The 17,904-nt window shown below is 37.6% G+C and overlaps 1 protein-coding gene across 1 annotated transcript in view; it reads right to left on the bottom strand.

The window, feature by feature from the left end:
* Positions 1-17,419, bottom strand: part of znf644b (zinc finger protein 644b) — a 37,988-nt gene extending 20,569 nt beyond the window's left edge. Inside the window, exons 1-2 of the mRNA XM_059341148.1 lie at positions 17,352-17,419; positions 12,260-12,310 (exon numbers count right to left, since the gene is read on the bottom strand). The gene's annotated coding sequence lies outside the window, so the exon portion shown is untranslated. The remainder of the gene's footprint in view (positions 1-12,259; positions 12,311-17,351) is intronic.
* Positions 17,420-17,904: the final 485 nt, after the last annotated feature.

The following is a 17,904-nucleotide window of genomic DNA, read 5'->3' as shown; positions in this document are numbered from 1 at the left end:
ATTGACTTGTAAATAGCAATCAGCTGTGAAATTGTTGCCCATCAGGTCTGAGTCTCTTTTTGGTCTTTTTTGGGTTCGGGCATGAGCTTCTTGGGCCAGTGAAGAAGTCCAAAGGTGACAAAAGCCACCATTCATTAATATGTCATATCTTGTTTCTTTAATGCGTCCAAAAAGCTTAAACTACAGGAGTGATGAGTGTATTTTGTTAATTTTGGACAGAGCCAGGCTAGCTGTTTGCCCCTCTCCAGTCTTTGTACTTTGGCTTTGGCTATGTAGCGTATTTTCCAAAATGTTGAAATATATTGCTTCAAATAAAAACAAATGTAAAAAAACGTCCGATATGGGATTTTTGAGACTGATGCTGATACTGATTTTAGAGGAGGAAATTTATTGATAACCGATATATGGTGGCCATCCGATATAGTACATTTTTTAACCAGAAGGAAAATTGACCTATTTTATGTAGATTGTGCACCAATTTTTCATTACCCTGCAAAGGTACCTAGAATACTAATTTCTCAAACTCTAAACTTTTATACTAATATATATAATATATATATAATATTTAACATTATTATTCATTCTACAAACAATGCATTACATTGTCAGCCAATTCCATAAATGATATCTAAGAAAATAAAGAATTAATAGGAATAAAATAAATAGCTAAATAAGCATCATTACAACATTTCAGATTTGACCCCTGGTACTAGGCAGAAGGCAACACATTTCAGTTAAATTGTCATTTTGTTGTACCTTTTTGCAGGCATAAAAGTTGTAAACATCAATTATGTTTCATTTATATGCTCTTATTACACACAGACTGCACAGAACTTCTGCAAAGTATATTTTAAAAATTGAGCCAAACTGGGGCTTTAAACTAGATTTTGTCACAGGAAAAGTATCTTTATTAGAAAAAAGTTGCAATTATGGCAAAGATATACATGGTTATAATGCAGAGTGATGGAAAAATGCAATACTGAGGTCAAAGACCTCTCAAGGTGACCAGAGGTGAAATACAAACTGCCTCCATATCTAATATACAACCTTTGGATATGTAGATTATATGCTGAAACTTTTATGCTTTAGACATGAAATGCACAATTGGTTTGCTTATCTGCCCCACTAAATGTCCAGCCTTGGAAAATAACCCCACAAAACATTTTTTTACCTTTGAAACTACTTTAAAAATGATGAAGGTTTTAATTTCTAATAGCAAGTGTTGTAATCGGTGTTCTGTATCGTGATCATGGACAGTAAGTAAAGGAACATGTTTTATAAGTGAAACCAAAAAAGACATATGAAAACCGGGCAGGGTCAAAACTGGCGAGAATAGTGCCTTGAATAAGAGGTCAAACCCAAAACCAATCCTGTGTCCGAGGTTCAACCCAAGCAAAAAAACATCTTAAAGATCCCCCCTGAACCTGTCTGCCCACAGCCGACTTCTCCTCTCACCCCCTCCCCTGCCCACCGAAGAAAAGGGGAATGAGTGAAATGGCTGCGATGGTAGATTTACTGATGAAAAAAGGTGAAGCGAGAACATTCGGAGTGATAAAAGGGGACAGGGAGCGAGTGACAGTTGGGTTAAGACAGAAGTCATGTTCAATAGCAGGTAGAAACATCAAACAGCGAGTTCACAGGAAACCCATGCAACCTTGTCTTGAAGGAGGATTTTCTGTTGTGTGGAGTAGATTATATCTGTTCAAGCTGCTGACACGGCCTCATTTGCTGCCCGTAGTGTTGGAGGGGGATTAAACGATATAAACTTTAAAGCTTTAAACAATACCTTTCAAAATTAAATGGATTAAGGGAGGGATGTCTGATGGGGATTTCCCAAGGCTTTGTTAGTTTTAAACTCTACTCCTTTTAAAGGGGGGAAGAAAAAAAAACAGCGGTTAGAAATTTCTCAGGCATGTGACCGTTTTAATGAGGCTGCTCTCACGTTGAGGAGGGCAGTGGGCACAGGAGGGCTGCCAAGCAGATGGCTCTCATAAACATCATATCTGCTCTGTTTAGATACATGACTTCTCATCTCCCAACACTGAGAGGAAAACAAACCCGACCATCACCACAAGCACTACCCACTTGCCCACTTTTGGCAAGCTGTGCCGGCTCGTTGAAATGGCACATTTCCATTTCTTGCATTTCGCCTTCATAACAATATGCATGAGCCGCGCAATTGATATACATAACCTCTAATCTGTTATAAGTATGCAGAGGAGATGCAGCGGTTGCGGTGGTGGGTATTTTTGTTTAGTGGCAGTTAGGATGTTGACTTTTATTAAATGTTATTATTACCATATAACTGGAAGTATACAAATACGAAGCAAGACAGAAGTTGTTGCTATGATTAGGCATGCTCAGATGCTTCCCTCTTCAGTTGAGATGGGGTAAAAAAAAAAAAAAAAAAAAAAAAAGAAATATATTTATAAATATATATCAAACTTTGTTGCTGCCGCTTTGCTGTAGACATGTGACCATTCAGATGAAAGGGAGTCGGTGTCAAACTGCTCTCCAAATTGAGGACAGGCTCCACATTGCTGAGCAGACATCAGTGAGCTTAAATTCGGAGGCATGTCAAGTATCGCAGGTATTAGGATGAAATCTCTCATTATCTTTCTTTAAAACATAATGTGAGTGCACCACGGCAGGAATAGGAGGGGAGACGCAGGGAGCAGGGGCCTCCGAGGCACTAATGGCAACCAAAGTGAGCCCTCAGTAGTCACCTTGAGTTCTAATAATAGACCGGGACAAACAACTGTAAACAGGAACCGGATCAAGGAGGGAAGCAATGATACTTCATGAGACATGATCCACAATACAAATATGTGATGATTCAATTCCATTAAATTAAATATGAAACAAGATCTCCAACCTAAACGACAGAATAGACCGTTTGTTAACGTCATCCATCACGACACAGATGAGTGTTCGTCAAAATGAACGTTTCGCAGCTCACGGTACAGTGGATTGTTCGAAAAATAGCACACATGTCATTATACATACACCTAGGGTTCGTGGTTGCAGTTTCGGTGAATTTAGGCTACAAAACCACTGACCTAGGTTTAGGGCAAAAAACATCCCGTTAGGCGACAGTTTCAACAGTAAATGAATGGACGTAAATGCTGGACATGAAGTAGTTACGAGGGTGACGTGAGCCCCGGAAGTTACATAAAAATCGGAAGTGACATAAAAAAAACTGGTAACGTAAAAACTCATTTACTTTTGTTGTCACTTCTTTCAAATCACTTTTTCAAACCAACTTTTATAGACGTGGTTTTATGTAATGCTTTCTATTTTACCACTCCTTTCTACTTCTTCACTTTTTACTTTCCTGCTGTCTTTTATTGTTTTTTCTTTTAATGTAAGAATTGTTTTTAGCCTTATGGCATCATTCTTTTTGTAATTAACTGCTCTCTTAAAGTTAATACTGTAAATACAGTTATTGTCACATGCACAACATTTTGTTGCCTTTTATTGACATTTTTAAGGGGAGACCAGTCTGGAACAATGAATTGTGAAAACCTTTTGTAGATCAGCAGATGGCGCTGTCTTCTTTTCACTATTTCACTTGATAGACTTAGTATGTCTCTTGTGTCAGCAACTGTTGCTGCGTTCCAGGGGAGGTCGGATTTTCCAGTTGAAACTTCCAAAACTCGAAAGCATTCCAGATGCACGAAGCCATATGTAAACAAGAAAAATAACATGGCGGACCAAGAAGTGTACACACTGTTGACCTCCCAGCAGTACATATAACAGTGGAGGAATAATGACGCATGAGTGAATAAACGCCATTTTTTTGCATTTTATTCTACGGTACATTTGTAAAAAAATAAAAAATAAAAAAAAATAAAAAAAAAACTGTTCTATATCATAGTATTTTAAATACACTTTATGCAATTGTACTTGCTTTTTAGTTACTGGTTTACCAAAATATAAACTTCCATGGGTGCTGCCATTGTTGTGTAATGTAACCATCCCGAAGTTGGGAAAATATGGCTGTTTAACCTGTTTAAAATCAGAGCTGTGGCATCCTTTTGGCTCCCCTCTTCCTTTCAGTTATTTAAGATATTTCAGTTCCACTTTTACAAAAAATATGGAAATCTGCATAGTGTTCCATAGATTACCTCAGAAATAAAAAAATATTTTTTTCATGTGGTTAAGACAAGATAAGATAAAAAAAATATATATATTTGTAAGATTTTTGTCTGACAAACAAAGGATTCTTTTTACTTTTTGCAGTTAATCTCATTTAGGTAAAAAAAACAAAAACCCGAGATAATCATATCACGTACCCGGTGTCATGAATTGTACCAATCAAGTGTATTCCTGGGATCAAATGTGTCGTTTGCAGCCTCTGATTGGGGTTCAGAAAGCTAGAAGCGGCTAAAATAAGCCCCGCTATGATCACATAGGGTCAAAGAGACGACATGAATAGCGGAGCCTATAGTGAACAAAGAAGCAGCGCGCCTCTGAAGAGAAAATGCCAAAACTGCGGCTGTCAAAAAGTCACGAGGAATTCAGAGGCCAACAAAAGCCTATTTATCTAACTCTATCAGGAAAAGTGGACAGCTTGAGCGCAGTAGCCTTGACAGCAGTGGGATTCCCTTGTCATTTCCCAAGGTCCACACACACACATACACACACACACACACACACACACACACACACACACGCATGTAAGACGATTATTCAGTACTGCTTGTCAATTGTACCTTTTCAACCCGGATCAATGAGTCGTCTTGCACCAGGGGCCTGTATCAGCGCCAGTCATTAACATGTGAGTGCCACTCTATCAGCCTCAGCTCCAAATAAATCAAAGGGTCGGCCACAGAAGAAAAGGGGCTAATATTTCCTCAATAACCCCAGAGGGACACCATGGAGAGATGCAAATTGCCTCCCAGGAGACCCCGGGGGATGTGAAGGAGAAACTTGCTGGGAGGCAACGGGAAGCTAATGAGTATAATGGTAAATGTATACAAGGAGAGGGAGAAAACCCTCTCTATTCATACCAATTAATACAATCTTATCAATGGAGGTGTACTGTAGAAGGAGGGCCCACGTCTAACCCCGTGCCCTCCTCCCTACTTCCACCTCATGAAGCGTCTGTATTATTCAACACGGGCCAGGCTACGGTCATTAGCCCTGTGGGAGGCTGGGCCAGGCCCGGGGAGTTAAGGAGATTTTAAAAACCACTCACTCCTCACATCAAAACAAATCGGGCCAAATCAAAGGGGCTCAAAAATGTCCTTTCTCGGAGGGGCGAGGGAGGGAGCCGCCATTGTTGTGGAGGTCTGCTTTCTGCAGCGCCGCAAAAAAATACAAGATAGCATTAGATAGAGGGAGCTTCATCAATCAGGCTGCATTTTAGGAACAAGGATTACTGGTGATTAGGATGTCCTGGCATGAAATAATATAATTTTAGTGTTAAATGTCTTCGCATAATGACTAGAAAATTATGGCATCAATACATTTAATTGATTTAAATGGAGCTTAGCAACTGTGACTTCTGAGCTTTCATTATTTTTTTATATCTTGAACAGATTAGACTCAGACTCAGACTTAGTTGACTGAAAATGAAGACAGTATTCTATTGCAGCTGCTCATGGCACACCAAAAACCTGAACAAACAAACCCACATGCAGACATGTTCAAACACACACTGTGAAAATCCCCAGCCCCCCAAAACTGTGTTTTCCTCAAACAAGTGAAAAATTGGTTAATGGGTAAACATTATTTCCATACCAAAATGGTTATTTCAAGAATTTTGCTTTAAAACGGTGAGTTTTTCTGTCTTGATTCTGGTGCAGAAATCTGGCGTGTGTCTTGTTTGAAATAACTGTATGTATGTATTCTAGATAATGCATGAAACAAATGAATTTGTGTCAAAAAAAATCTCCTGCCACTGTTACATTTTTATGAGTTATTAATAAACAAAATGACTTAAGATGGATATTTTTGTCCTAAATATACTTCTGGTTTTATCATATCTAATCAAATATCAAACTGACCCTTTGTACACAGAACAAACCACAAAAACACTCATACAGCAATGCATGCTCATAATAAATTAGATTTTGGAAGTTGATTTTCCCTTTTAACAACAAAAAAAACATAAAAACTTAACATATGAATCTCTTTAATTTGTCTTTTGCAGTAGTTTGAGTCATTGGATTTGTTAAAGCATTGATATAAAACATTTACGCCCACTTTATGTGTGCACTTGTATTATCTAATGACAATCCAATACAACAGCTCTGAGATAAATTCTGCCTTTACGAAGAAAACAATTAGGGCGGTCAATCGATTAAAAAAATACTTAATCGCACAATTTTCTGTGATTAATTGCAAATAATATTTTTTTTGCGTTTTAAGACTGAAGCTTGTAGTAATGCACATTTGTCTGTCAATAGGAGACTTACAGGTACCCATAGAACACATTTTCATTCAGATATCTTGAGGTCAGAAGTCAGAGGACCCATTTTCGAAATTCTACGATTCCAAAAAAAGTTGTGATGTTGTCTAAAACGTAAATAAAACACACTCTATATTAATTTGAAAACTGTACAAAGACAATTTATATTATGTTCAAACTGATAAACTTATGTTTTCCTTAGGTCTTCACTGTATCTGTATCTCAGTCCTTTACATCCCAGTCATTTTATTTTGCACTAAACTGTTATTAAATATTTCAGTTTGATCGCAAAAAAAAAAAAAAACCCTGTTCATTTTGACAGTGCAAATAATAATGTTGGTCAGAGATGTATTAATTGAACTATGTGTCTGCATGTTGAGAGGCGCTTCAAATATTTTGGCCACCCTAGAGCGAGGATATTAGAAACCAAATGCACTTCAGTACAACACCAACATCCACTATTAATAATAAAAAAATAAAATAAAAAATATTTTCGGACAGTGTCAACAAAAACTGAGCTTTAAAAAAAGCTGAAAAGTAGAATTAATGTCAGAGCTTTTGAATTGCATTGCATTACTTGGTGCAGGTGTACCTAATGAAGTGGCCATAGTGGAGAGAATGCACCAAATCACCTGCAATATCAAAGATCACCACCAGGTGGCATCTGCAGCCATGGAAACTTCCGCAAAATAAGAAAACTGGCAGAAGATAAACTTCATGACGAAGTTTCGCATGACTTGGTATGATAATTTTACTTTTGTCACCTTAAGTGACTGATATGTTCCTTTAAAAAAGTAATAAAGCAATAAAGTAATAGAGTAAATGTTGGACTTAACTCAATAGCGCCACTAGTGGTCAAAAACTACACACAGGACCTTTAAGTTACCTCTGAAACAATAGGACCATACAGCTGAAAGAAATCGAAGTGGTATGTAGTTTAAGACGGCATTTGAACTACCTGAAAGGGCAAACAAATGCTTCAAAAGCATAAGAAGCAGAAGGAATGCCTCGATCTATCATTTGGAAGGTCATTTATCAAGGTGGAGAAATATACCTGACAGCAGGAGGATTTGCCTTCTAGAGATCACCGAGGGGACTCAAATGAAGGTTAATCACTATATAACTTTCTACATGTCTAATCCTATACTCCACATTTCATTGAGCATAGCAGTAAAAGCCCTCCGTCAGCATAATTGTGACTAACCTGTGCCCCGCATGCTCAAATCTCTAAAATATCACATCCAACTCTGAGAATAAGTGGGAAATTAATGAGGAAAAGTGCTGAGCTCAACCTTAGATAGGTATCACAGAAAAGGGTTAGCTGCCTCGCAGCTCGTGTACAATAGAAGCTCGCTAATCCGAAACCCTCCAACATAGAGGTTGTTTGGACTTGTGAAATGTTCTGAGGGATAAATACTGACTTGACATTCTTGTAGACTTGGGTGCATCTGGATCAGATATAAAATAGACCGAAAATTGCCTTCTTTTTTTTTACAGGTAGTCTGGTAATCTTGATTTAAATATTGGTGTGGTCAGTTTAGTTATGCTGCATAAAAAAGATACAAATAATAATAATAATAATCTATAAGAATACCTTACTGTAATCTATTTTATAACTGCATATAATTATGATGTTTTTAAACATGTGTATATATCTAATTATAACCCTATAGAGTTTTTTTTAATATAAGCTTCGCCCCCTATCATTACTTTCACTATCAATTTAATGTGATTACACGGTCCATGTTAACTGATGTTGCTTTTCAGTGCACTGCATCATCCCTTTAAGCAAGGCTGAGTGCATCAGTGATCATATTCTGCCCCTTAGTGGAGGAAACGGTCCATAACCTGAGTGAAACAGGATAATAGCAGGCTTGATCTGCAGAGGCACAGCAGCAGGATTGTGGACATCTGCAGCTCATGACTCACTGCTTCATTCAGCCTTTGATGGACCAAAGCAATCTCACCTGCCGGGCCCTTTTAGATTTAAGAGGCTGGAATCTATTTCTTTAAAACAAGTTCTTGTCCAAGAAGAAGTCACTCCCATGGCTTTTAAAGCACGGCACCATTCAATTTACATGTAAATTCAGCTGTGTGAACATGAAAAATATCCAGAAACTAAAGGAGAAAAGAATGGAAATCCAAGTTTGGATGTTTTCATGACATAAACTGGCTTCAAAAGCTGCTTGCTTGAGGGTTTTTATATAAACAGGCTGCATGTGTCAGAGAATCAGAGCCAGAGAATGAACCATAATCCCTGGAAATTCATCCAAAATATGATTCTGTAAATTCTCTCAGTAAAGCTGCCGTCATAAATTAAGAAAGCAAAAAATCTTCCTCATGAATACAAACTGTTTGCTACGACAGCAGAATGTTTGCTTATATAAACTGACATGTGAGCAGAAAAAAAAATGTCTGTACAAGGGTTGAAATTAGACATTTTTCTATATTGATTCAAAAAGTATCACTTCATATGATGGAAATACAACCCTGATTTCAACAAAGTTGAGACGCTGTGTAAATAAAAACAGAATGCATCACATTCTGAATTCACGGTGTATATTTGCAAAAACAAAAGTGCATCAGTTTGCACATAAAACACACCGTCTAAAGTTTTCAATTCAATACGTGTCAACAAGGATCAGCAAGTTATTGCATTTTGTTTTATTTATGACGACGTCCAAACGTCTTTGGAATCAGGGTTGTAATATAAAACCTAAAAGATAAAATGTATAAAGAGATGGAGTCCTTTGATGCATTACGTTTATCCAAGCCTTCCCAAACTATCTACACTGCCTGCCATACATGTGTGCTGAAGCTTCATGCACTGTACTTAATGTATTTGTAGTGTAAAGGTCTTTAAACGTTTGTAGACTGGAAGCCCAAGAGTAAACACAATCGTAGAAAAAGTAAGTTCTCGATACCAGCCTTTATTTTGGTTACAGGTAAAGTTATGCAGATCTGGTCTCAGAATACCATAATTCTCGTAGGAATTCCGTTAGAGTGAGCCCCGATTACTGTAAAAATTCACATTAAATTCTTCTTGGAATTCTTCTTGAAAATGGACGTACCCACCACCGAGTTCTATTGGCCAGTTACCAACAACTGTTCACGATGTTTGTTATACACAGTGTGTGTGTGTGTGTGTGTTGTTCTTATGGACGCGTGTCAATGAGTTACCAAGCCTAAACATGACAGCTTGTAATCACTTCTTATTTCTGTGAGAACACAAACTGTGCCCTCGTAAAGCTGTGGGAAAGAGAATATAAAATCACTAGCAAAGTGGTAAGTTTCTCTGTACAGCATTATAATTATCCAAATATAATAGTAGACCCGAGTTCAGATAAGTGATTAAGGATAATGAATGGATGAATTAATAATTGATTGGCAAAATAGTAAAGAATGTCCATCACGATTGCCCAGAGCACAAGATGACATCTTCTAATTGCCTCATCTCATGGCTGCAGTTCGTAACATGGGAAAAAAAACAAAAAAAATTGCAGTAAGTAGAGTGGCATCTGCTCTTCCCCTCTCTGCTGAAAAGGTTTGCTTAACTTGTTTTCATAAATGGCCGCCAAGTCACAAACGTTCTCATTTTACAGCTGAAATATGTGATTGAAAAAATGTGAGGCTTGAGAAAGAAAGCGCAGTGGAGTCTTGATTCATGTGATCAGCGCTGCCTATCAGACAGTTTGATCGGAGTTCACAAACAGTCATCGACATGATGACAAGTCATCATGAAGACATGACATGATTGACATGACAGTTAAAACGCTTAATCAATAAAAGGTTAAAATAGATTTGTGTTGGTTCATTCTTTCCTTTTTAGTGAAAAGCTGTTAATGTCCAGAGCTTTAGAAGGGATGGATCTGGTGACTTCTGCCTTTGTCAGGTTTGAAAAAAGAAGTAATAAAGTTTTGCCATATTGGTTCAGACTACAGTGGCTGGGTATTAAGAGTTGAAATATGTTGCCATATACAGTTTTCAACTGAGTGAAAGTCGAAAAAAGGAAAAGCAAATAACTACATTCTTTTTTACGTTTTAGACAATGTCCCAAATGTTCCCTAAATTGAGGTTGTACAAAGTGAAACTTAACTCTTCATAGTTCCTTGAAAGTGATTCAAATTATTCATTCAATGAGAATAGTAAATTAGTTATTAATTAATTAATGTTCTGTCATTTTAAAAAAAAGTAGGAATGGAAGTGTAGAACAAAATTGCAAAAGCAAAAGAGCCATTGTTGGTCAAAGTAAGAGAAAGATTGTCGGAATTGATTCGCAAACCTTATTTTGAATGAAAATAAAATAGTCTCCGAAGTCTAAATTAGTCAACCAACATGACTTATTGGTCAAAATGAGTTTGGAATCGAAAGCTAGAACTCAAAACTAGACTTGAAGTTGGCAAAATATATAGGTTAAAACTTATTGAGATTATTAAGATTTTTGTAGGCTATGATGCACATTTTTGTTGACTTATATTTAAAAAAAAAAAAACATGCATTATTGTCGTGCATAAGCTTCACATTTTTACAATTGCAGAATACAAATTGTTTTGGGCCTACACCAATGATAAATGTAAATTAAAATGTCGGCAGAATGATGGCAGATGAGCTGCAGGTTGCCTACCCTTGGTCTAAGGACAAGAGGAGAATGGGGTTCATGTCCCATGTGAAAACCATTGTAAACAACTTTTTACGTAACTTCTGTGGCTCACGTCACCCCCCTAACTACTTCACTTAGGTGAGTCCTTTTGTAGCATAAATTTACAGAAAGCAGCCTGTTTTTAAAACTGCGAACCATACGTGTATATATAATGATGTGTGTGTTATTTTTAGAACAGTCCCACTCATTTTGGCAAACACTCATATGTGTCGCTATATGGTGTTGACAAAATGGTCTATTCTGTCGCTTAGGTTAGAGATCTGGTTGTTATAGGGCCAACGTCATTGAATCCTCATTTCATAAAAAAATTTTAATTGATTAATTAATAATTGTGGAAATTACCTTATTGATTCAGTATATATTCAGTTTTTGTGCATGCAAAGTCTGCCCAGTTGTTAAATAATGACCCGCGTTGAACTATGATGATTGATTTCATGATTAAGACCATGATGGTACAATCTCAATACCAAAATTCACAATAGTGGCTTAGATTTTAAGAAAATTAAACAAAGATAGAGTATGGTAAACACCAGTTGTGTGTCAGTGATTCTGTTTCACACTGGGAAATAATCAACAGCCAGCTTGTCACTCCTTACAACCTGCCAAGTGTAGGAGTGGAAGCACTGACACATGTAACTGACATCTCAGATTTAATTTGACTGGTAATCACACCCAGCCATAGTTTCAGAGCATTTCACACCTCTGAGCTACAGTTTCAGGTGTTAAGCCGGTAAGGAGACGTACAACTGTGCCTCTGGATGATAACACCTCTTCATAGACGGTCACATTTTAGGCTTATGCTCTGCCATTGTGATTATAATGATGATAATACTAACAGGAACATTAGACTCGGCACATATAAACACATATTTCCATGCTTTTCAATTAAAACGCAACAGACACTAATTTCAAGCTCGGCTTTACCTGCTTAAATACTTTCCTTTCAGTTCAGCGGATAACTGAAACAAGTTAAAACATGTGACGCCTCACGGCAGGTCACCTTGATGTGATTCTCATCTGAGTCATAAACAATGAGCTGATAATTAACAACACGTCTAATAAGAGACAATATTCTGCTAATACCACCTGGGTTTGTCAAATTTGAGAAAGTGGATCCCAGTAGTCATGCAGAATATTTAACAGGATAAAATGGGAAAAAGAGATTGTGTCAATGTGTACTTAACAGTCTATGTTGAAGCTCTGATTCCACCACATGGCTCTGCAGGAAGACACACCTGTAACAGAGAAAAATTGTTCTTTAACTTTGTGAAAAGCTGCTCACTACACAGATCGCTGTGACTTTCTTTAAAAAACATTTCAGGTTTCAGTAAGGTTCTGTGATTTCATCTGACACACCCCGCCTCAGGGAGTCTGTCCTTCTAAATTCAGACTCTGTTCTGGGATCCAGAACTGAAAGCTGAGGACATTATTTCATGAAAAATACATTCACACAAGGACACGAGGAAAGAGGATTTTAGCAGGGTCGAATGAGTGCTGAGATGATTGGTTGATTAATCGATTGACAGGAAATTACCCTTTACGGTATTGACATTGTGTGAGTGGGGGCCTGTTCCACCTGCTAGCAGGTTGAGATGGTCGTTATCATGTTTGGTTAAAAGGCTGCAGTTTCCTTACGATCACACTACAAAACAACTTCAAGGGCAAAACACTATCAGGTTAGGTCTTATAAAAGATAGTTAAAACTAGGGATGGGCATTTGGAAGAAACCTGCCAAATTGAGCATCTATAACGTTAACGATCAATGAATCGATGAATCGGTGCATGCATACATGGGAAAAAAAAAATATATATATATATATATATATATATATATATATATATACACAGTACTATGCAAAGGCCTTGGTGTTTTGTGTTTAAATAAGTAATGGATAAAATTAAACCTAGTTATTCATGCTAGCAAGGTTTGATACAGTAAGCTAGTTTAGCTGAAATGAATACTCCTGCATTTCTCTGTGTTTCAGAATTGTTATTGCAACTTTCAGTTTGTAAACTGTAGCTTTATCCAACTTAATTCTCAGCTCATTGGCTTATTGACGTACGGTCGCAGAACTGAACGCTCGGCCGTGTTTCAGTTCAGTGAGTACTGATACGCAGTCATAGATAAAATTAAAAAAATACACAGATCTATTAAAAATTCCACGTGATCCACCAAATTCTTAACAACCATTAATCGATCACCGATTAATTATTTCCATCCCTAGTTGAAACAGTAAAATAAATGCGTGGAAATGCTGGAAATTAAGGTGTCACAAGAACAATGTGAGACTGGAAGTGACATAATCATTTTGGTAATAACGTGACATCCAAACGTCCTCAAATAATCTCATCTTTTGTTTTGACATGGGAAATTAACCCTGGTCTCCTGGGGTGAAAGTCCGGTTTGTTCGACTAAGAGCAACTTTCTGTGCTTTATACTAAATTTCCTTGCTTCCCCTTTTGCTTTCACACTCCGTAATGTTGATTCCACCTTGAAGTCGTTTTATAATTATCAGGACAAGTAGAGGGCACAGCTAAAAAATACACTTTAATAGAGTTTCACATTCAATAAGACAGGCCCCTACTGTGCCGATTGTGACGATTGAATGAGTGTTATCCGCCGATAACACCCATTCAATCGTCTGATAACATTTAAATCAGGTGTACCACAACTGTTATTATCTTTTGCGAATTTATCTGCCGATTATTTTCTTAATGAATCAATAAGTTGTTTGGTCTACAAAGTGTCAGAAAACAGTTAAAACATGTCAAATCAGTGGTATTGTCACAGGAGTAAAGAAACCTGAAAATATTCACATTTCAGAAGATTGAATCTGAGAATTTTTATATTTTTGTTAACAGGAATACTCCAGTGTTTCTTCATAAAAAGAAACAATTGTTTCAATCTCATTACTCTGTATTTGCATGCATGCCTGGAAACAAAGTCACTGTATATCTTTAAAAAAATGAAACATAAGAATCTTTAATCAAATAAGAAAATACTAAGTACTTTCTACTTCTCAAGTATTTAAAACACAGTGGTCTACCAGGTTTACCATCAGGTTTTTCCAAATAGACTGTAGATATTTAAACTACATTTTGGACTGTAGCTAAGACAAAACAAGCATTTACAGGCATAATCTCGGCGCCTGGGAAACTGTGACAGATGTTTTTCACTATTTTCTGACAGGTTAACACGATCACAAAAATAATTTTTGGTTGCAGCTCAGTTGGTTACAGGCATTTATATTTAATATGAGTGATAACAGAACAGCTCAAGATGTTCATCACCATGAGAAACAACTGTGATAGCTATTAATTTCATGCAGATGATTTAATGAGTCTAAGCAGTGATTTAGCCTGTGTGATTCTATGAAAACATGCCGCCCTTATTTCCTCACCTCTGATATATTTCTGCAGACCTCAATGTTCTTGGTAGATCCACCTGATTACTAAAATATCTCATCTCTGCAGCTGTTCCTCAGCTGAGTTGCTAATTCGGGCCAGTGTACTCCCATTTAAGTAGTCCCAGGTGTCTTCATTTATAGCTGTGTAAGCAGCCAGCCAGGCCAACACTGAACACATAACTGTTTGCTATGCTGAGCATTCAGGGACTTCAGGCATCTTGGTTAAAATATTTGACCTTGTCGAGTGACATATAATCAATTTGTGGATAACACGCCTCAACCATCTGATTTATTTAGTCGGGCAGTTGACTCCTTTACTCTCGCTGGTATACTAATGCAGCAAAACCTACACTAGCCCATTAAGCTGCCACTGACTTCTTCCTATAGCCCCATAAGCTCGTCCTTAGACACCTGCAAGGAGTGATGGACCCACTTATGTAGGTCTGCACTTTGATATTACAAAAAAGGATAGGAGTGTAAGATATCCACTCACCGTCTGTAGTAGAAGCATTTCAAATTTTACCACAATGTTTGTTATCTCTGCTGTCGGTTATTTTGTTAAATGATCAATGACATATTATAAAAGATATAGAAGAAAGGAGGTGCCTTATTTTTTACCGATTATGATACGGCAATTCTGATTAGACACCATTGACCAAATGGATGAATTGTGTTATCAGCCCATTAAATGGCTTCATATACAGTATATGGGTCATAGTATATATGCCTAAAGTTGTTATCAGCCCATTAAATTATCAGTCACAGTTTCATTTCAGTTTCATTTGATTTAGGTCAAAACTATGTGGTTAGGCTGAGGAAAAAAAGAAACTACATGGTTAGGTTTAGGGGGGAAACAAGATCGTGGTTTGGATTAAATACCTTACGTCACTGATCATGCACGTGTCGGGACAATTATAATATAATTTCACACTTTGTATGTCACAGGACACAAATCCCAGTCTCCTGGGTGGGAGTCTATGCACTGCCCCAACCTCACTTCTTGTAATGACACTGTCCTAGTAAGACGTCACTTCCTCCTTCGCTCCTAATTACTGCAGCCACTAGAGGACAGTAGCCTTCTGACCATACTACGTATAAGGGGGAGCAGGCCCTTCTAACCCATATCTATGATGTTGATAACCAGTGATAACACCCATTCAATCATGTGATAATGTCCAAACTGGGTTCGGTGGATGGATGGAAACGGATGTATGCTGATATTAACTGACAATCACAATGTCTGGTAAAGCAGAATAGAAACTGCCAGAGTCTCAATTAAGATTATGACTGACCACAACTCAGTGTAGCATGGACAATGACATAGAGCATGTAGTCTAAGCTAACCAGCCATGGAAAGCAACTGTTTATCTCTCCATGGTTTAACGTTAGTGTCGTGTTGCATGGTATCTTTATACGAGAAAGATATCACAATACCATGTGGTTGAAAACGGAATAATAACCCATTTTTGACTCCCTGTACTTTAAGAAAAGAGCCGAGGCTATTTCCTACTAGTTGCATTGATAGGTGGTTGCGGGGCAGCGTGTGTGTGTGTGTGTGTGCAGCCTTCTGCTTTAGAGGCCTGCAACAGTCAGTTTTAACCTTGCTGTAGGTCAAAGCAAGCCCAGTCCCAGGACTTAGCTAGCGCTAACCACAAGAACGGAGTCAAGGCAGTTAAAGCAAGTCTGATCTGAGCTTGTGTCTATACCGACAGTAGGGCTGTGACGAGAAATTAGCAATAAACCGCAAAACCACAGGGCAGTGTTGCCCTAATCAGCAGGACTCTATTCAAAAAACAAGGACATTTCAACGTGGTTGTAATTACTGGCCAAATATATGGATAAAATTAGATTTACAATGTTTTCTGAATCTGTCCTAACATCAGTTGTAATTCAGCAAAAACAAAATCCATCAAAGAGCCTGTGTATTTGTCTTTCTTATTGACATGAAATGATCAGAGAGGAAAAGCAACACTTGGACACAGCACAGTATTTTCTGCAGTTAAAACACTATAGTACTGCACCACTGTTTTTTGACATGTAAATAAAACTTCTGCATACAAAAATCATGTATTTTATTTAGGGATTGTTAACAGAAAGTGGGCAGAATAAAAGTCCCCCTTTTTTCTTTAAAGGCAATATATAGTGGATAAATTCCACCATCTGCTTTGATTATGTTTAAAATGTGCTTAGATGTTTGCCGTGGTTCTGCTGTACTTGATCTGCACTCAGCATTCTGTACTGCTATCTCATCTTGACTTGCGGGTTGATCAGAGTTCAGCTTTGCTTTAGCCACTTTTGGCGTTTAACAACTTCCATACAATACAGGTCTTTAATTTAATTTACCCCACAACCACACATTGTCTCACTCTTACAATCACTTTGTTTCTAATGGGCCATTAAAAGTCAGAGATATAAAACTTTTAATAAGCAGCTGTGTAGCTCTGCATCAAATTGCAAAAATGTCAACATTAACGATCAACTTATATCACCTGTGAAGTAAAATGCTAATTTCTGAGTTCAAATTGACTGTCGTTTAGTACCAACTGAATTAGTTTAGCTAGCAAAGAGCTGCCTCTTCTTGTTGGGACTTTATTTTGACAGGCTATGCGACAGTCAGCTAGCTGCTCTGTCCGCAGGCTGAGCCCACAAACACAAAACTGTATCAGCAGTGTCTTGGAGAAACACTTTGTGTGCAAAAGGCGAACGAATTGAAGTTGAAGAAGCTGCAGTTTCCCCCAGTTATCGGACACTGCAGTGTTTTTATATCCTCACAGCGACCCACAACAGCGACAAATCTGACTAACGACCATACCTGGCTACAACGTATCCCTACGCACATCAAACTGCACAGCAGGCTGTAACACCTTACCTCAGGACGACGACTCAAGTCTTCAAGTTTGTCATTTGCACTTGACACAGTAACTCGTCTCTGCCTCTGTCAGACTGTCGCCATTTTGCTTTAAAATCACGCAGGTTACATTCTAGTCCAGGGGAGAGGAGGCTGTTCACGGCGGAGGTGTGCAGGAATGAGCATCACCTACACTGCACACCGACCCTTAACTCTTGGGCTATTTTGTCCATTTTTTAATCCTTTTCATGTATTTTCGTGTCTTTGTAAGTAATTTTGTGTCCTTTTTGGTCATTTGTGTCTTTTGTGTCTTTTTTGGTCATTTTGTGTCTGTTGTGTATTTTTTAGTTATTTTGTGGCCTTTTTTTTTGTCTTTTTGTGTCTTTTTTTTTAGTCATTTTTGGGTCTTTTTTTAGTCATATTGTGTCTTTTTGTGTATTTTTTAGTTATTTTCTGTCTTTTTGGTCATTTTCTGTCTATGTTTTAGTCATTTTTGTCTTTTTTTCGGTCATTTTGTGTCTTTTTTTGGTCATTTTGTGTCTTTTTTGGGGGGTCATTTTGTGTCTTTTTTTTT

Source organism: Centropristis striata, chromosome 9 (genome assembly GCF_030273125.1).
Source record: "Centropristis striata isolate RG_2023a ecotype Rhode Island chromosome 9, C.striata_1.0, whole genome shotgun sequence".
In the NCBI taxonomy this organism is placed as follows: Eukaryota; Metazoa; Chordata; class Actinopteri; order Perciformes; family Serranidae; genus Centropristis; species Centropristis striata.
This window is presented reverse-complemented; position numbering and strand designations above follow the sequence as displayed.